This window comes from Lepidochelys olivacea (genome assembly GCF_965140295.1).
Source record: "Lepidochelys olivacea isolate rLepOli2 genome assembly, chromosome: 6".
Classification (NCBI taxonomy): domain Eukaryota; kingdom Metazoa; phylum Chordata; order Testudines; family Cheloniidae; genus Lepidochelys; species Lepidochelys olivacea.
This window is the reverse complement of record NC_140416.1, coordinates 58,504,699-58,523,866: the sequence shown is the minus strand read 5'-3', so window position 1 is coordinate 58,523,866 and position 19,168 is coordinate 58,504,699. Positions and strand designations below refer to the sequence as shown.

The window sequence follows — 19,168 nt, the reverse complement described above, 5'->3', positions numbered from 1 at the left end:
AGGAGTAATGGTCTCAAGTTGCAGTGGGGGAGGTTTAGGTTGGATAGTAGGAAAAACTTTTTCACTAGGAGGGTGGTGAAACACTGGAATGCGTTACCTAGGGAGATGGTGGAATCTCCTTCCTTAGATATTTTTAAGGTCAGGCTTAACAAAGCCCTGGCTGGGATGATTTAGTTGGGGATTGGACTGGATGACCTCCTGAGGTCCCTTCCAACCCTAGTATTCTCTGATTCTAGGATAGGAGCCAGAGGGGAACAGGTGGGAACATGAACTGAAGGAGGCAAATCTAAGGTAGGAGAACGTACCCCCCTAAGAGGTGATGGCACTTGAAGAAACAGAGACCTCACCTTTGGCTCAGGGGATGACTCGAGTCTCCCCAGTGTCAATAATTCGTACTCCGCAGTTGGAACTGGAGCTAGAACGTAGGACTGCCTCAGAAGCGAAGGTTCCCTTGAATTTGGTGGTGCCAACCTGGAAGGAGTACACGGCTCGGTGGATGGAACCGATGGATCAGACGGTCTGTGCGGCTTCTTATCGAACTTGAGCGCCTTGGAATGCACTGCTTCTCTGTGGCTGGAACTATGGATGAAGCAGTATCCTTCTCGGGTCTGGAGGAAGACTTACTGCATGCTTCCTTGCTTCATGACAAGACCCTGGCACAATGTCCATAGCACTGGTACCAGCAGAACTGGACTGGAGCTCCGCAGTGGGAGGTATGCTCCTTGATTACTCAGGTAAATGTAAAGGGGAGGATTCCCCAGCCTGGATCTGACTGTGGCCTCCTGGCAACCTTCATGAGGTGCTTCTTGAGGCAGAGAGACCAGCCTTCCTGGGTTTGGCTTGGGAAGGAGAGGCAGATACTACACCTGGATGCAATGTGGGCTTCCCCCAAACAGTAAAGGAGGTGTTGGTGCTCATCGCTAACCAAGAACAAGCAAGGGCAGGAAGCGCAGATCTTGCTTTTTCAGCATAATCTAATATTCAGGTGTGGAATTCAGGAGGGAAGTGGGAGACTGGCAAAATGGCATCCCGAAGTCCTTAAAAGCCTAAAAACTACTACTAACACTAAAAACACAACAAAAAATAACAAAAATACTATTTACAAGAATATAAGTCTTTTTTTCTGTATTTTAGAAAGTACATCACAAGACATAAGGTAGATTCCCCCGATCAAAACAGCAGAGGCTCCGACTCACACCATATGGAGGTGAGAAGGAACTGAGGGTACTGTTGGTTCACCCCGCAATTTATCACTTCGGACAAAACCATGAGGTAGAGCAAGGGTGCAAAATCTCTGGCTCTGGACACATGGCACATGCATATAACCCTCAGTGGAATACTAGAGGACCATCACTCAAAGAAGAACCTGACCTATGAGGAAAGGTTAAAAAAACTGGGCATGTTTAGTCTTGAGAAAAGACGACGGGGGGAGGGGAGACCTGATAATCTTCAAATTATTAGGTCTATTATAAAAACAATGGAGAACAGTTGATCACTGAATTGAACAAATGTCCACTGAAGGAAGGACAAGAAGTAAATAGATTTCATCTGCAGTAAGGGATATTTAGATTAGATATTAGGAAAATATTTTTAACTATAAGGGAAGTTAAGATATGGAACAGGCTTCCATGGGAGGTTATGGAATCCCCATCATTGGACGTTTTTAAGAACAGACTGAGGAGGTGCTGTCAATTCTCTATCAAACTTCATAGTAGGAAACAGTTTGTTCTAAAGAAAATCTGCAAGTATTGCAAGGGCTTTGCACTGTTACTTCTAGGTCACACTTTTAGCCTCTGAACACTATTCTAGCCTCTTCTTTTTACATATTTTGGGATACAGCAAGCAGAGGTTATTGTTAAAATACAACTCATTCACCCAGAAAATGATGTACATAAAATATAAAAGTGCTGCCAGATATGCTTGAATATAGCAGTCTGCTATACACCAACATCCACTGAACATCTGTTCATGTTCCTGTTGTATGATTTCCAACAGCAGTTCCGTTAGCAAATTTGTCACATGCCTGGAACAGATGCAGGTTGTGAAGACTAATTTACTAGCCGTAATTAAGGCTTTGTCTATGTTAGTGAGGCTTCAGCATCAAGCATTACAAACCTCCAGTTACATCACCCTTAGGATAAACAAACAAACCCTTTTCTAGTTAATTTTGAATATTATGCTATAATAACCAATGTCTGTAGAGAATGGTAGCACACGAAAAAAAAGCCAATCAGAATAAAGCACAATAGATTTAGCTGCCAAAAGTTACAGCATGCCCAAGACAGTATTGGATTTTGAACACCTGCCTTAGGACTCTGGCACTAGGCGGGCAACTCAACCTCTGCTCTCCCATACCAGCAAATGTCCTAACCCACCACTCCCAACTCCAGTGGACCTCACATCCAGTGTTGTTTCTGTCCTCACTTAACACATGAATCTTTTAAATGTGAGGGAAATAGGCCACAGGAAGCAGAGCAGACCATCCACCACTAACTTGTTTAGAAGGGGAGAGAGCAAAACATCTGGAACTGCTGAACTTTCTGCAGTAGAGATGAAAGAACATGGAGACTTAGAGGGCCAATCTACAGAAAGACGAGCAACAAGGGTGGCTGCAGCAGAAACAGAATAATCCCGCAAAGAGGTAGGGAGTAAAAATGAGTGACCAAATTGATAGATTTGACTGTTTGGTTGTGGGGGAAGGAGAATAGGAAAATGCATCTGTGTTTACCTGAAAACGTTCTTTCTTGTGGCACGAAGGTCTACAAATCTTTAACTGTGGGATTTCAGTCTGTGTCCTGCTAAGGAAACAGAACCAGATTTGTCAATAGCTGTTAGGAAGGGATTCATCTGACCTCTGAAGACTGGCAATTCAAAATAACTTCCATAGCTGTTCTCAGGTAACTAGCTGATTTAACAAGTTGTACTCTATAATCAGCTTAGTCCTGTCAACCTAATTTACTGAAGAACGTCTACTCCTCTTTGCCAGAAGACCAGGGCCCCCACAAAAAGAAATCTCAAGACTTGTCCATGGTGGGGCTGAATCTGTGGACTTTCCCATTGGAAGAAAGGAAATTTTCAGGTAAGCTAAAATATGTTATTTTTCTCTTGTGCAGGAAAGCACACAGTTCTTTAACAGCAGGATTTAAGCAGTAGTGTGAAGCAATGAAGAAAGATTCAACAGATATTACTACATATTCATAAAAGAGTACCCCTCTGGCTAATCATTAACAAGCCACTGTATCTAGGATCTTCTGCTGGAGGTGGAATTACATAACTAGTACAATTTGGTGAATGGACTGACAAGTGACCACCTTATTGCTTGTATATTTCTTCATATGAAAGATATTAGCTCCCTTCTGTCCATGTAAACTTCATGACTTTTAGGGAGAGAGACCTACACCACAAAAAAGGAGTAAAGTATGTCTCTCAAATGCTTCTCTTTATCCTTCTGTAAATTAACACCTTTGAGACTTTCTTGTCCTTAGCTGCCAGGTGGTAGAACATGGATAAAAGAGAGGGAACATCTGAAAGCTATAGTCTGGTCCATGAAAATCTTGAGGAAGCTTCTCACATCAAAGTATGCCACTGTTTTTCTGATGGGTGCTTTGGATAAAGACACACAGTAGGCAACACTATGTGCCATGACTATAGGAACATGGAGTTCACACTTTGGAAAACAGATGCAGAGTTTGTTCTTAATACTACTAAATCCTTGTTCCACAGTATTTTACTTTCCACAACAGGCACTCTTCCAAGTTCTACAATTTTTTGTGCAAAAGCAATTGCAACTATGAAGACTATCAGCGATAAAAAGTACACCCATCCAACTATTCAAGGGGATGCTTAAATTAATGCTTTAAAGCTCAAATTAAGCTCATATATTTGCATCCTACAGCATGGTGGAGGACTGACTAGTGAAGCTGTTCTGAGATACCTTCACATACCCAAGTGAACTGCAGCCAATGGGAGCTGGGCGGAGGCAGTGCACAAAGCTGCCTGGCTACGCCTCCGCCTAGCAGCTGAGCGAGGGGGATGTTGCTGCTTCTGGAGAACCACCCAGGTAAGTGCCGCCCAAAGCCTGCTTCACCCCATCCCATGCCCCAACCCCCTCCCTCTTCCCACATCGAAACTCTGCTGCTGATGGGGTGGGGAGGCGAGGAGCCAGGTAGGGATCCTGCCGCCCCCCCCCCAACACCAGCAGGGGTCCCAGGCTGCATGCTTCTGCCTGCCCACCCCCACCCCCAAGCAGCTGGGCTGCCCTCCCACAGCACCCGCATGACTATGTTCAGGATCTAGTTCAGCTGTCTTCCTTTGAGCACCTGGGAATCAAGGAAAAGACGGAGTATAAAACCCTATCTGCTGTGTGAACGCCGATCTGAGTAAGGTATAACTGTTTTCATGGGCTTTCTGATTTCATTTTGTGTTTTTTTATTGTTCAGGGGAAGAGGAAGTGAGGGTGAGATATTGTCTGAAATTGGGATTGCTACACACTTGCATCTCAGAGCCAAGACTACTTGAAACAATACTGTCATGTAGCTTTGGCATCGCAGGCACAACACCCGTCTGTCCATCATGTTACAAATCAATTTTCTTGTAGTACTCTGTAATCTGCCTCCTACGAGAAGCTCCATTTTGGACTAGTCTGACCTAGAATTATGTTGACTGCCTAGTTAAAGTCAAGATTCTCCCCAAACTGTCCTCTATTCTACCAGCCCCTAACGAACTTTTTTGTCTCACTTTCTATTGTAGACATACCCTTATATGCCTTAGGAGAACAAGTAGAATAGTGTAGGCACTGCCTTATTGTAAATCAAGGTGTTACATTCCCTTTAACTCCTGATGAAGACAACCTTAACCACTGATTTTTCCAAAGATTCTCCTCTGACCTTACCCTTAGGATTCAGGTTCTTTCATCCATGGCTAGTTGATGGAGAAAAATGCTGGAGTCGTTAAGTGGTAAACTATGGCATTCCAGAGAGGCTGAAAGAACCAACCTCTGCAATATATGACCACATATACTACATCCCATTTCCTAAGAACAGCACACAAGCAGTACTTTCCCATAGCAATGAGACAAGCAAATTTTGATAACAGAAACTTGCTCCACGGCTGTTAAACACAAGTGCTAGGAATCCACCAAGTAGAGTAAGTCATGAATGCAAATCATAAGTTAGAAAGCCCCCAGTAAGAAGTGGAGTGGAGAGAGCACAGGATCAGGTGACAGAAAACTGCCACTCCCAGAATGAGAGAAATGAGTGCCTTATACTAGAAGCCTCTTTCCTCAAAACTGATGCCTCAGAAGCAATGAAGTGTGCAACCTTCTAGTCAGCTCAATCAGAGAAATGGTATTAAAGACCCTGTGTGAAATCTTGGCCCCTTTCAAATCAATGGTAAAATTTCCATTGACTTGAATGAGGCCAGGATTTAACCCTGTCCGCTGCTACTGCAGTGGATAATAGACAGTCTTGTACCTGCTCTACAAAACTTTGAAGTACAATATTAAAAATGTATATTTATATGCATAGAGTATTCTCTCCTTTACAACATAAATTGCTGCATAAATTATATATATAAAAAGCTGCTGGGATCCATCAGTATAAGTGAACAGAACTGGAGATCAAAAGATGGAAAATAGAGGAAGGGAAGAAAAGAAAAAGTGTGGGAAAACCAGAGACATTTCCAATCCTCCCTGCTCTATAGTCTCATTTATTGAAATGGAACTTTATTACAGGCTGCCAAATTTCAGATCTATAAGCACCATCAGTCTTTCCTCTTACAACATTCACAAAGCCCTGGCTGGCCCTCTCTAATACTTAATTGACCTTAGAATTTCTTCTTTTTAAACGTCTATCTTCTAGGCAGGGCATGGTGGAGGAAATGACAGCAGTTCATAAAGTGCAGAAGAGCAACTTGACATATTTAGAAAAAAGTCTTTCTACTGTTTACGGCAGACAGTTGAAAATGGTGCCTGGTGTTTTCTGAAAATAATGCCAGTTTGCTTACATAGAATCATAGACTTTAAGGTCAGAAGGGACCATTATGATCATCTAGTCTGACCTCCTGCACAACGCAGGCCACAGAATCTCACCCACCCACTCCTGTAACAAACCTCTAACCTATGTCTGAGCTACTGAAGTCCTCAAATTGTGGTTTAAAGACTTGCTTGCAAGCAACTTAGAGGCAAATATTATTTTTACTGCTCAGAATGTTAACAACTGTAGTTATTATTTATATTACATTAACATCAAGAGGCCCCATCATGGTCTGGGCACTATTGTGTTAAAGTAAAACCACAAGGCAGATAAGGTCCCCAACTTGATCTTGAAATCTAATTTTAAAAAGTGTATAGTTCTGTCTCAAATAAGCGTAAGGAAATTATACAAGTGGAAACAATACATTTCATACAATTTATCAAACTACCATTTATGTTTTTTAAAAACCAGTGTTTGTTATTTGAAGTTTAATATTAATGTCCTGTCAAGTTTGTTCAAGCTGCTTTAGAAATATTTCATATTTTAAGAAAAGACCTTGCAAGATGAATAGACATTTACAAAGAATAGTTTTCCAAAAGTCAAGTGGTTCAAGAAGTTCAAATATAACAAAATAAAGGTGTGCACACTAGCGTAAGAAAAAATTACATATTGCATGCATGCAGGTGGTCTTAGGTTGCCTTTAAATATCAGTTTCTTGGGTCAATTATGAAATATTTCAGCATAACGCCAACCTGCTAGCAGACCACAGTGATCTTTAACCAACACCATTATTATCTGCAGTACAAAGCATATCATAAAACTTAGAAATCTCTGTGATATAGGTAAATGCTTCCACAATTAGGATTCATTTGTGTTCTACAGTGGTTGTTAACTGGAAAAAAAGAAAATGTCGTGACAGCCTCAACTTTTATCTTCTTAAAAATGTATGTCATTAAGATATCTAAACAGCCACTTTGCAGATTTTTAAAAGGGCGAAGAGGGTTGCAACTCAGAGGAAATTAAATACTATGTATTTGAGAGAATGTCCTTAAAGAGAAGATTTACTCTGAAAAATTACTGTAAAAATAGCACCTTCTCACTCAGCAAATCTGCTCAGTGTGTATTTATGGACTATTTACTTTCATAACAAGGTATGGAATTTTCAAAGGAGCCTAAGAAAGTTAGGACCCCAACTCTGAAATTCTTTGGGAGCTGGATTCCTAACTTCCTCAGGCTCCTTTGAAAGTCTTAGCTAACAGTAATATTTTTCCACAGTCAGCCCTGCAAAATATCAATACAGTTTTAGGAGAGTGAACAGGATTCTTTTCCAGCGTGTGAATCATCCTTAAAATTGTTAAGTACGAACCAACTGCAGAGGCATCAGACCAATCCCATTGTCTTCAAATGATGCCCTAATAAGACCTGTGCAACCTCAAGTGTAATTAAGGGGAGAAGATGAAGATTACTGTTGCCTCTTAAGAGAGCAACTTCAGAGTCACTTTTCTACCTGAGAGTTTAGGAGTGTGAGAATTACTTGCTACTAAATATTAGGAATGCTAAATAAATTGGATTTTCAAATCATTTCCGAGTATTGACCTTTTTTGATTAAATGTTTTCCTCTGTAAGTAAGAGGGGGAAGACATACAATTGCAATCAGATAAGAAAAACTACATATCTACTATAAAGCCATATTAATCATGTCTAAGATAATATTTCACATCTGTTCAGGGCTTTAGGTTATAAGAAATTTCAGGAAAAAACAGCAAAGAGTACAGCAAAAAAGTGGTAGGAAATTAGGGAAAGAACACATTTGGACATCATTCTAGTCGGATGAAATACCACGCAATCAAATGGTCGTCATACAACAATGACATCAATCTAGCAACAGTTGTCAGCACTGTTTCACCAAATCTATTAATAGAACTTCCCATACAATCATTCTATAAGTATCTAGCCCTAAAAGCAGAAAGATTAAATGGCAAATCTGTGGAGTTTTTCCATTCTACTCTGCTACTCTTAAGAACTGCCATGTCACTTTATTCACTGTGCCAGTATTCTATCCTAGGAGATGATGGTGATTTCCAGTGCTGTAGCAGTCTAAGAATCCTGGATTCTGAGTGTGTGTGGGCAAACAAATTTAATTGTTCATAGTTCTAATACATAGATATTTTCATCCACAGTGAAAGACCTAGTTTGAGAAAATGTGTGTGTGTGTGTGTGCGCGCACCCAGTCCAGTGTAGTATTTTACCTCCCCAATTGCTTGCTTCCCTCAGCAAATGGCAGAGCAGTTAACCACTACCTTCAGCCTGTCAGATGAAGCTCATCTTCCAAGCTGTTGGAAACATTTAGGGAAAGGTGAGATCTGGGATCCACTAGTCTGAATTCCTCCAGTGTTATTCCTCCTTACTCCAAGTGGACACACTAGTGACATAGCCTATCCCATCACCTTATAGTATTTGTTGCAACATAGCAATGTAAAAGAATGGTGTTGAAGACCACTGACAAACAAGTGGGTGTACTGCTACAGAAAAAGATCAGTACTAACACTTTCACTGTTAGCAACAAGAATTGCGAATGCAGCCAAACGGAGAAATACTGTATAGCCATCATCAGAAAACTAGATGACAAGACCTAAGAAGCATTTGTGTTAGAAATGACTAATTACAGAAAAAAAAAACACCTCATCTGAAACTAAAGGTACATTTTATCAATCATTTGTTGAACAAACCCAAAGCCAAGATTACTAAGGAGCTGTGACTTTAAAAAAAAAAAAAGTCACAATCATTGCGGAGTCCATGACAAACCAAGAAAGTATGACATATAATCTGCCCTAAAAATTATACGTTTACATACCCCTACCCACACACACACTGTGTTTTCAAAATAAAAAAATGTTTGTATTTCTCAACCAATGATTAAGAGCAGATGTGATCTGATAGCTTCAGTCATAGTTGCTTTATCTGGGTCCAAATCAGGTACCCATCCTAAAAGGATAAAGAAAAAAGTGAAAGTACTGTAAGAAAGCCGGAAACCTATCAGATCCAGAGGAAACCTCATTCAAGCCCTTTTAAAAATAGGATTAAGTTTAGAGAATCCCTCATAGCAGAGTCTTATGGACTCATCCAAACTGAAAAAATGGTAACCTACCTCTCGTACCTCTGGTGTTCTTCGAGATGTGTTGCTCATGTCCATTCCAATAGGTGTTTGCGCATGCCACATGCATGATCGTTGGAAGGATTTTTCCCATAGCAGTACATGTCGGGTCGGCCATGGAGCCCCCTGGAGTGGCATCATCATGGCGGTGTATATAGAACACTGCCGACCCACCCCCTGCTCAGTTCCTTCTTGCCAGAAGACTCCAACGGAGTGGAGATGGGTGGGATTTGGAATGGACATGAGCAACAAATCTTGAAGAACAGTTATGAGAGGTAGATAACCATTTTTTCTTCTTCGAGTGCTTACTCATGTCCATTCCAATAGGTGACTCCCAAGCAGTTTCTCTGGAGGAGGGGGTCGGAGTTCACCTGGTTGATGATTGTAGGACTGCCCTGCCGAATGCTGCGTCATCTCTCGCTTGTTGGGTGATGGCGTAGTGTGACGTGAAGGCATGGATGGAAGACCACATTGCCATCTTGCATATGTCTTTAACAGGGACGTGCGCAAGGAAAGCTGCGGACGAACCCTGAGCTCTTGTGGAGTGCGCACTCAATGGCGGGGGTGGAATTTTGGCCAGGTCGTAGCACTTTCTAATGCAGGACGTGATCCACGATGAAATGCGCTGGGATGAGATGGGAAGCCCTCTCATCCTTTTGGCGATTGCAATAAAGAGCTGTAGTGACTTACAAAATGGCTTTTTGCATTCAATGTAGAAGACTAGAGCACACCTGACATCAAGGGAATGGAGCTTCTGCTCTCTTCCAGTGGCATCAGGCTTAGGGAAAAAGAACAGTAAAAATATGTCCTGATTCACATGAAACTAGGAGACCACCTTGGGCAGAAATGCAGGGTGAGGACACAGCTGAACCTTGTCTTTGTAAAAGACAGTTTGGGGGTCTCGGAGGTAAGCACTTTGAGCTCAGAGACCATTCCGGCCAATGTTATAGCCACCAGAAAGGCAACCTTCCAAAAGAGATAGGAGAGACGGCAGATGGCTATGGGCTCAAATTGAGGGCCCATGAGCCTGGACAAGACCAGGCTGAGGTACCACTAAGGAACGGGCTGCCGCACATGAGGGTAAAGCCTGTCTAAGCCCTTGAGGAATCGGCCCACCATGGGATTTCCAAAGACTGATCTACTTGCTGCCTGAGTGAAAGGCAGAGATGGCGGCCAGGGGCACTTTTACAGATGATATTGCCAGCCCTTGTTGCTTCAGGTCCAGTAAGTAGTCCAAAATTAGGGGAACTGGAGCTTGCTGCGGTGGGACCTTCTGCAAGGACCAAATAGAAAACTGCTTCCACTTTACCAGATATGTGGCTTGGGTGGAAGGTTTCCTACTTCCCAGGAGAACTTCTCTCACTGAGTCTGAACACTGGCGCTCCAACGAGCTCAACCAAGGAGTTTCCACACCATGAGGTGGAGGGACTCCGCGTTGGGGTGCGGGAGCTTGCCGTGGTCCGGAGTGATGAGGTCCGGGCATAAAGGGAACGGTTACTGGTCTGTTGACCGATAGGCTTAACAGCATGGTGAACTGTGCTGGCAGGGCCACGCCAGCACTATGAAGATCAACGAAGCCCTGTCCTGGGGGACACCGAGGAGAACTCTGTGCATGAGAGGGAAGGATGGGAATGCATAGAGCATGTGACTCATCCACATGAGGTGAAAAGCGGGCACGATGGAGCCCAGGCTGTGGTTCAGAAAGGAGCAGAACCGCTGGCACTTCCTGTTGCTCCATGTCACGAACAAGTCTATGTGGGGAAAGCCCCACTTCTGGAAAACTGAAAGGGCTATGTCCAGCCTGAGGGACCATTTGTGACTGAGGAAAGAGTGGCTGAGTCAGTCTGCGAGCTTGTTCTGCACCCCTGGGAGGTACGACGCTTGTATGTGTATCGAGTTGGCAATGCAAAATTCCCAGAGCTCTAGGGCTTCGTGGCACAGGGGAGAGGAGCGAGCACCACCCTGTTTGTTTATATAAAACATCACCATGGTGTTGTCTGTGAGCACTGACACACATCTGCCTCCAAGGTGGTTCTGGAACGTTTGGCATGCCAGACGGACCGTCGTCAACTCCCACACGTTGATGTGCAGCGATAGTTCTGCCTGCAACCATAGGCCTTGAATTCTGATACCGCCTATATGCACTCCCCACCCCAGCGCTGAGGTGTCCATGACCAGCGACATGGTAGGATGCGGTTTGGCAAAGGGAACTCTCGCACAGACCACTTGCAGCCATAGCCACCAATGTAGAGACTCGAGAATGGGAGGAGGAAGAGTAACTATCCTGTCCAGTGGGTCTCGGCTGGGTCTGTACAGTTGAGCTAACCACGCCTGGAGGAGTCTGAGACGTAATCTGGCATGCTGGACCATGTATATGCCCCAGCAGCTTCATACAGTTTCTGGACATCGTTGTGGGGAACTGGCGAAGGTTCTCAATAATGGCCCTGAAGGCTTGGAAGCATGGCTAGGGCAGGGATGCCATGGCTTGCACAGAGTCCAAGAGAGCCCTTATGAACTCTATTCTCTGTGTAGGGACCAGCGTGGATTTGGGCACGTTTAGTATGAGGCCCAGCCTGAGGAACATTGATTTCTCATGTAAAAAAACTCAGAACAACAACAATCCCCTTCCATTCCCCCCACCCGACCTATTTAGGCTCCTTGATGGGACATTCAGGAACTAAACCAACCTGAAAAAATAATCCTGATTTTTGTTTGAACATTTCCAGTTAAAATTTCAATTTTATATACACTACCAAAAACATGAAATTCTCCCCTGGCTGCTTGGAAAGGTACTTCTTTCCTGAGCCCTGAGGTAGGGAAACAATCTTTCTATCCCTCTCCCTTCTGCTAACCTATGAGAATCCTGTTCTCTCCTGATCCCCCATGCTTCTGTCTTTGCCATCAAATCCAGTGTTCTGCCCCAGTCACATTCTCCCTCCATGCGTTCTCAGTCTTCAGTATTCCATCTGCATGCTAATATTTACCCTCTCTTTCCCCTCAGTCTCACGTCCCTCACATTTTCTCCTGCCCTTCACCTTCCTCCTTGTGCCCTTCTCCCCCAAGTTCTTCCCTTTCCTCCACATTCCTTAAGAATCAGTGTGGATTTCCTGTCTGTTATACCACAGGAGGTTCAGACACAGAATATTATTTTGTTGTGAAGGGGCAAGCTTCATTTAACACGGATATAAACAACACTGAAATTAAATTAAATTATATTTGGTTTCCAATAAGCCTTTATCAGCGCAAGCATTCCAGGTATATTCAAGCATATTCATAAACCCACACTTCACTGCTATCCCTACTTTTAGGTTTTGCTCCTTACGCCTCTAGATCAGGAAACAATTCAGACACCTGACAGTTTACAGTAATTATTTATCAAACACCTTTAAACTGAAGCGTTTCTTCTTTTAAACTGATTACTGTGGTATAAAGGACTTTAAATTATTTAATTAATTGTAAAGTAAAGCTAGACACTGTATGACAGATACCAACTACAATGCAAAAAATACTGACGCTATAGAGATTTTGTTAACATCACAGGAACTCCAAATCACAAGGTCTGAAAATCTAGAAGTTCAGCAAAATAGCAGGTATGAATTCAGATTCCACTAATTGTCCTCAGTGATTTGTTTCATAGAGATTAATCATTAGCATTTTTTCCCTTTCTAAACTTGTTAGAACATTTTAGCACCCAGTCACATACCACAATTCTAGCACAGAAGCAGTTGATAATACTTAGAACAATGCTTAGAACAGCAACTTTCAAGACTATGCTGGAATATTTTTCTTAATAAATTGGAAATGCCTTGCATTAAAATGAACCAAACTATTTTTTTCTAATAGAAAGGACTTCTTGGAGCATCCTATCACAACTAACATACTCTGCTAATTTCATGCAGTGGAGAAAGTGGAACACAATAATGTAGGTGTCATGGTCAGAATTTCCAAAGCCAAAATCGATACCTTGGACAGCTAACTTCTTCCTTTTTTGGCGTTCGGGAGGGGACTCTCCTGGTATGCGTAGTATTTTCAAAATTTAGTACACCCTTTCTATAACACCCTTTACTATTACAAACCTTTGGCTATAATGAACCCGAGTCCCTGGGTCCCAATTACATGTACTGTACAGCCTTGAGCTCCGCCTGGGGCTGACAGACCCCAGGCAGCAGGATTGGGTCTCAGGGTGCAGGAAAAGGAGAGGGATGTGCAGCAGGAGACGATTGCGCCTCTCAGACAGCAAACTGAGATGCTGCAGACTCTAGCAGACCTGCAAGTTTAACAGTTCCATGCTCGCCTCCCTCTCAATCCCACAGAGAACTCAATATCAGGACCTCCTATTCAGCCCCTCCCCCAAAACACACACATTCCACGTGGCATCAATACCCTTACCACTCCACTCAGTGGGACATTAAGGACAATCACAGCTCCATATACGCTGACCTGTGAAAGTTATGGTTGGTGTACGTGTACCTGAAATGCAGAGTTCTTCCCCCTTCATAAATTCTGTTCCATTAATTTATTAAGTTTTAAATGGTTTGTTGTCTTTTTTTGGTTGCCTGGTTCACGTTTCAGATTAAAATTCTATTTTTTGGAACAAAACTCATCTTTATTAGATCATAACATATGCTATCTGTTGCTGAGCAGGTCTGATGCTCACCAATTTCCTATTACTTCACTTTGTCACAGAATGGATAACATCATTCACAGACAATATTGATAGGAATATAACATTGTCAGTGCACCTATCTACAGAGCAATCACTACAAGATTCATGCCAGCCTGCAAAAGAGCAAGGCCAGGTAGAACACACTGCAGCAACACACACTACTCAGTCTCATGATTAAAATAGTCTTCAAAGCCTCCCTGAGCCTTATAGCTCCCCATTCAGCTCTTCTAATAGCCCCTGTATCTTGTAGTTCAAAATTCAGCAGATAGTCACTCTACCTCCACCCTGGTGGAAATTTTCCCCGCTTTGCTTCACAGATATTAGGCAGGACACAGAAAGCAGCTATACTATTGGGATATTTTTCTCATGGAGGGGCAATCTTGTAAGTGAACAATGCCAGCTTCATGAGCCATGGAAGCAACGTGTTGGCTGGATCTCCCAGGATCACTACTGGCACTTCAACATCCCAAATGGTAATCCGCTGCTCTGGAAAGTAAGTCTGTACTTGCAGCTTTCTGAACAGTCCCGTGTTCTTAATGATGTGTGCGGCATTTACCTTCCCTGACCAGCCAACATTGATGTTGGTAAAGCTCCCCAGGTGATTCACCAGTGCTTGCATTACCATAGAAAAGCAGACCTTTCTGTTGACGTGCTCTGTGGCAAGGTGGTCCGGTGCTAAAATAGGGATATTTGTGCCATTAGTCACCACACTGCAGTTTGGGAAGCCCATTGCTCCAAACCATCCACTATGTCCTGCACATTGCCCAGAGTCACAGTCCTCTGTAGCAGGAGACAATTAATGGCATCACTTTGTAATGTAGACATGGACTTGGAGAGAGAGTGGACAGACACTCTAGCAAAAGATGTGCAACTGATAAGTCACCCAGTAATGGCTCCAAGTGTCATGCAGTGATTGTAATCTATGAACGGATTTGTTTCGGCAAGTCACTAGATCAAGCATACTATCAACTATTTTTATGCTTTTTTTCTTTTTTGTACACATGTAACTGCCCCTATTCCCACTCTGAAAAGAGGACTGCGTAAAGAAAATAGGAAGTCAGTAGGAACCATTTTGTTTAGATAGAATCTTTATTCCCTTGCGTAATTATCTTGTGTCAGTGAATTGCAAATTAAATACAGGCATAAGGGCTGGAATGGTAAACATATAACCAGGGTAATGCCTCTTCCTGTCTGCTGTTCTCCCTATATTTGTTAAACAAATGACTGTCTGAAAAAATAAAATAACACCCCATCATAACATTAGTTCAAACCCAGAGACGTATGATACGACACATCAATAGAAGAGCAAATACTGAAAAGATTAGCAATGATTTTACAACTGCTGTCTGCAGTGGTGTATATGCCCACATAATACTGTAAAACAGCTGTGATTTGTATTTTATAGATAGACTGGGGGAACAGAGGAACCACTTAGGGTATGTCTGCACTACGAAATTAGGTCGATCTTATAGAAGTCGATTTTTAGAAATCGCTTTTGTACAGTCGATTGCGTATGTCCACACTAAGCGCATTAAGTAGGCGGAGTGGGTCCACAGAACCATGGCTAGCATCAACTTTCGGAGCGGTGCACTGTGGGTAGCTATCCCACAGATCCCGCAGTCTCCACCACCCACTGGAATTCTGCGTTGAGCTCCGAATGCCTGATGGGGCAAAAACATTGTCGCGGGTGGTTTTGGATACATGTCATCAGTTGCCCCCCTCCATAAAAGCAATGGCAGACAATTGTTTCGTGCCTTTTTTCCGTGCAGACGCAATACTGCTGTCAGCAGACAGTGCGGTAGGACTGCTAACCGTCGTCGTCATCCACCGCTTCCGCTGCAACTCTGTTCTGCTGCTCGTCTCAATAGCGAATTTCTCCATGTTGTCTGTCATGTGCTCCCGGGTACTTGTGTTCTTCCTCGGGAAATGTGCGCGGTGCTAACTGCCATCCTCCACCACTTCCACTGCAACTCTGCTCTCCTGCTGCCATGAATCCACCTCGCAGGTCCTCTCGTTGTTCTGTATAAATATCTATTCTCATGGCATCTGTCATCATCCACTGCAACTCTGCTCTCCTGCTCACATCATACCACAGCAAGCATGGAGCCCACTCAGCTCACCACTACTGTTATGAGCATTGCAAACACCTCGCACATTATCCTACAGTATGTGCAGAACCTGCAAAAGCAGGTGAGGAAGCGATGACAGTGCAATCACAATAGTGATGAGGACATGGACACAGACTTCTCTCAAAGCACAGGCCCTGGAAATTTGGACATTTGGAGGTAATGGGGCAGGATCATGCCATGGAACACCGATTCTGGGCCCGGGAAACACGCACAGACTGGTGGGACCGCATAGTATTACAGGTCTGGGATGATTCCCAGTGGCTGCAAAACTTTCGCATGAATAAGGGCACTTTCATGGAACTTTGTGACTTGCTTTCCCCTGCCCTGAAGCGCAAGAATACCAAGATGAGAGCAGCCCTCACAGTTCACAAGCGACTGGTGATAGCCTTGTGGAAGCTTGCAACGCCAGGCAGCTACCGGTCAGTTGGGAATCAGTTTGGAGTGGGCAAATCTACTGTGGGGGCTGCTGTGATCCAAGTAGCCAACGCAATCACTGAGCTGCTGCTATCAAGGGTAGTGACTCTGGGAAATGTGCAGGTCATAGCGGATGGCATTGCTGCAATGGTGTTCCCTAACTGTGGTGGCGCGACAGACAGAACGCATATCCCTATCTTGGGACCAGACCACCTTGGCAGCCTTTACATAAACTACAAGGGGTACTTTTCAATGGTGCTGCAAGCACTGGTGGATCACAAGGGATGTTTCACCGACATCAACATGGGATGGCTGGGAAAAGTGCATGACACTCGCATCTTCAGGAACTCTGGTCTGTTTGAACAGCTGCAGGAAGGAACTTACTTCCCAGACCAGAAAATTACTGTTGGGGATGTTGAAATGCCTATACTTATCCTTGGGGACCCAGCCTACCCCTTAATGCCATGGCTCATGAAGCCATACACAGGCACCCTGGACTGTAGTAAGGAGTAGTTCAACTATAGGCTGAGCAAGTGCAGAACGGTGGTAGAATGTACATTTGGACATTTAAAAGCGCGCTGGCGCAGTTTACTGACTCGGTTAGACCTCAGCGAAACCAATATTCCCACTGTTATTACTGCTTGCTATGTGCTCCACAATATCTGTGAGAGTAAGGGGGAGACGTTTATGGCAGGGTGGGAGGTTGAGGCAAATCACCTGGCGGCCGATTACAGGCAGCCAGACACCAGGGCGATTAGAAGAGCACAGCTGGGTGCCCTGCGCATCAGAGAAGCTTTGAAAACCAGTTTCATGACTGGCCAGGCTACAGTATGACAGTTCTGTTTGTTTCTCCTTGATGAAAACCCACCCCCTTGGTTGACTCTACTTCCCTGTAGGCCAACCTCCCTCCCTCCCTTCAATCACCGCTTTCAGAGGCAATAAAGTCATTATTGTTTCAAAATCATGCATTCTTTATTCATTCATCATACAAATAGGGGGAAAACTCGCAAGGTAGCCCGGGAGGGGTGGGTGAGGAGGGAAGCACCAGGTGGGGTGGTGGAGAAGGGGAGGACAAGGCCACACTACAGTTCAAAACTTATTGAATGACAGCCTTCTGTTGCTTGGGCAATCCTCTGGAATGGAGTAGCTGGGTCCCTGAAGCCGCCCCTTCCCCATGTTCTTGAGCATCTGAGTGAGGAGGATATGGAACTTGGGGAGGAGGGCAGGCGGTTATACAGGGGCTGCAGTGGCGGTCTGTGCTCCCGCTGCCTTTCCTACAGCTCCAGCAGACACCTGAGCATGTCAGTTTGCTCCCCCATTAGACTCAGCATTGCATCCTCCCTCCTCTCATCGTGTTCATTTAACACTTTCCTGGTCTCTGCCATTGTTTACCTCCACGCATTCTGCTGAGCTCTTTCAGTGCAGGAGGACTGCATGAGCTCTGAGAACATTTCATCGCGAGTGCATTTTTTTTTGCCTTCTAATCTGTGCTAGCCTCTGAGATGGAAATGATAGGGGGAGTGTAGAAACATTTGGGAGGAAAAAAAGGGAGAGTAGTGTTTAAAAAGATACATTTTAGAGAACAAAGCGAAGACTATTTCACAGTGAATCAAGCGATTCACATTACATAGCACATGTCCTTTTGGTACAAGGTCGCATTTTGTCTCTTATATTGAGTGCCTGCTGGTTTGGTTTGAGACATATCACACGCTCGGCTGGGCAACAGAATTTGGCTTGCAGGCAGCCATGGTAAGGCAAAGGGTTTCGGCTTCTTCAACCTTCATAACATGTGGGAACGGTTTCAAACAACAGTGCCCTCCTTTCCCATACCAAGCAAAGCCCATTGGGTTGGCCATTTAAAAGGAGGGGCTGCGGTTTTAGGGTGAATGTGCAGCACAACCCAACCCCTCAACAATTCTCTCGGATGATCGCTTCACACACACACCCCTATCAAGGAAAATCCCTGTCAGCCAAACGCAAACAGCTCAGCATGAACGGGCCTCCCCCCACCACGTGGCTAACAGCGGGGATGATTTCTTTTCAGTCAAAGGCAAACAGCCCAGCAGGAACGGGCACCTCTGAATGTCTCCTTAAGCAAATTTTCCGTATTTGAACCAGGTGACCATGAATGATATCACTCTCCTTAGGTTAACACAAAGAGATAAAGAACAGCTGTTGCTTGAATGCCACCAAAGTGCCATTCAAGCACTTGGCCAATTCACTGCAATGCTTTGTTCTGCAATGATTCCAGACTACTTGCTACTGGCTTAGCGTGGTAAAAGTGTCCTACCACAGAGGATGGAATAAGGCTGACCTCCCCAGAAACCCTCTGTAAAGGCTTTCAGAGTACCTCCAGGAGAGCTTCCTGGAGATGTCCCTGGAAGATTTCTGCTCCATCCCCAGACACGTTAACAGACTTTTCTAGTAGCTGTACTGGCCGTGAATGCATCCCAAGTCTTCAGGGCAAATTAATCATTAAACATGCTTGCTTTTAAACCATGTATTATATTTACAAAGGTACACTCACCAGATGCGTCTTCTCCTGCTCCACAGTCCGGGAGTCAGCCTTGAGAGGGTTGGGAGGGTACTGGCTCCAGGGTGATGAACGGTTCCTTGCTGCCGGGGAGAATGGATTCTCCACTTGCCTGCTGTGTGCTATCCTCAACCTCCTCCTCCTCCACAAAATCCTCCTCCCTGTTGCATGAGACTCCCCCCTTGCAGGTGTCCACGGACCGTGGTAGGGTAGTGGTAGGGGCGCTCCCTAGAATTGCATGCTGCTCATCATAGAAGCAGCATGTATAGGGCTCTGACCCGGAGCGACCGTTTGCATCCT

The 19,168-nt window shown here is 44.2% G+C and overlaps 1 protein-coding gene across 9 annotated transcripts in view; it reads right to left on the bottom strand.

The window, feature by feature from the left end:
* Nucleotides 1-19,168, bottom strand: part of GPHN (gephyrin) — a 588,066-nt gene that overhangs the window by 492,305 nt on the left and 76,593 nt on the right. For 2 of the 9 annotated variants that reach the window (XM_084630618.1, XM_084630617.1), the window contains exon 2: nt 2,729-2,798. The exons of the other annotated variants lie outside the window; for them this stretch is intronic. The gene's annotated coding sequence lies outside the window, so the exon portion shown is untranslated. The remainder of the gene's footprint in view (nt 1-2,728; nt 2,799-19,168) is intronic. 9 annotated transcript variants of the gene reach the window in all.